The sequence below is a fragment of the Rhagoletis zephyria genome, unplaced genomic scaffold (genome assembly GCF_001687245.7).
Source record: "Rhagoletis zephyria isolate East Lansing unplaced genomic scaffold, Rhagoletis_zephyria_1.1 Rzeph_scaffold_58143, whole genome shotgun sequence".
Classification (NCBI taxonomy): Eukaryota; Metazoa; Arthropoda; class Insecta; order Diptera; family Tephritidae; genus Rhagoletis; species Rhagoletis zephyria.
In genome coordinates this window covers 1-1,701 of record NW_016215195.1, presented here as the reverse complement: position 1 = coordinate 1,701, position 1,701 = coordinate 1, and the positions used below count along the sequence as shown (strand labels likewise).

General features: G+C 46.8%; 1 pseudogene; it reads right to left on the bottom strand.

Moving 5' to 3' along the window:
- Positions 1-113: 113 nt before the first annotated feature.
- Positions 114-491, bottom strand: LOC108356380 (cyclin-dependent kinase 10 pseudogene; annotated as a pseudogene).
- Between the last annotated feature and the right edge of the window lie 1,210 nt (positions 492-1,701).

Sequence of the window (1,701 nt, the reverse complement as noted above, 5' to 3'; positions counted from 1 at the left end):
ATGATTTTCGAACTCGTTTACCTTCAAGTCTCGGTGGACGATGTAGTTCATGTGAAGGTAGTGCAGACCGCGAAACAGCTGCTGCATAAGGCATTTGATCTAAGAGTGTTTCTTCAAAGTGTTAGCAAAATCGAAACTAAATTGGGAATTGTGGTATTCTTCACCTGCGACTCGGTAAAGTGAATCCGGTGGTCGATGAGCGACGCCAGGTCCTGCTCTGCGTACTCCATCACCATGAAGACATTGTCCAGGCCCTTGCCCACCGCCACCTCCCTGAACTGGACGATGTTCGGATGCTTCAGCGATCTCAGGAGGTTAATCTCGCGAATGCTGCTGATGCCAATGCCCTCGCGCAGCTTCTCCACGCGCATCCGCTTCAGCGCCAGAATCTCGCCGCTTTTGCTGTCCCGGGCGCGGTAGACGATGCCGTAGGTGCCCTGGCCTACGCGGTTCAGCTTCTCGTACTCGCCCACATGGCGACACTGGCCGAGCTGGGAAAATCGAAAAAGGAGTTCTACATCAGTTTCGACATCAACTCAACTCAATGGGAAGTGCCANTCAGCTTCTCGTACTCGCCCACATGGCGACACTGGCCGAGCTGGGAAAATTGAAAAAGGAGTTCTACATCAGTTTCGACATCAACTCAATTCAATGGGAAGTGCCACTTTACCAATTGATCAGAAGGAATGGAGAACAAGGAGAGATCGGAGAAGCGGTGAAACTCGGGACAGAAGGCGGTTGGATTGNAAGGAGAGATCGGAAAAGCGGTGAAACTCGGGACAGAAGGCGGTGGGATTGCTGTTGCCACTGTTGGTGCCAGAAGAGGTCGTGGAGTTTGCCGTTTGGGACATCTCGCATGTCCAAAGTCCACGGAAGTTTAAAAAGTTGGGCGCATTTGTTTTGATTTTAATTTTTGTTTTTTCGTCTGCGACAGACGACATCTACTGACAGAATCTTTTACTGGCAATGTTTAAATTTTTAAATTAGAGATTTTTAAAATGAGTACTTCTGTACATTGTGGAAACTCATTTTGGAGTTTCTTCAAAAAAAGTATATGATTTCAATATGCCATTCAAGCTTGCCTGCTGTTTGGTGACTGGTTTCTTGCCGTCACCATCGTCCAAGGTCGCCTCTGATTTCTCACCTTTCATGCAAATTAAATTTCTTTTTCTCCTGCTGTTGCTTTACAAATAGCCTGAAGCCTAAAAGACATCTATCATGATTTTTGTTTGCCAACTGCTGCTGTGAGAAAGACGCCTCTCATTTTTTGAGATGCAGACGAAAGAGAAACTTACCTGAAAATGCACTTTCTAAAATCAAAACTTTACTTTTTTGTTGTCGTTGTCCTTGGTTTCTTCTTACTTCCTGGAACCTCATCAGAGAGCTCAGTTGACGGTAAAAAAGATTTACGTTTAAAAATACTTTTAAAATTTCCTCTTTTGCTTTCAGAAAACCAAGAATGGACACTGCACAGCTATCATCCCCATCAACAGAAGCCGCCCAAACCATCCAAACCATCATCACCAACAGTGGGAAAAGATTTCTGCCACTTTGAAGGCCTCAACTACCCTCCTGGCGCCCGAATGGTCGCCCGAAGCGATCCCTGCATTGCCTGCTTCTGTCGAAACGGTGGCCGGGCCGATTGCTATCGCCAAAACTGTCCACCGGCGCCGGTCGACTGTACGCCGATAACATCACAAT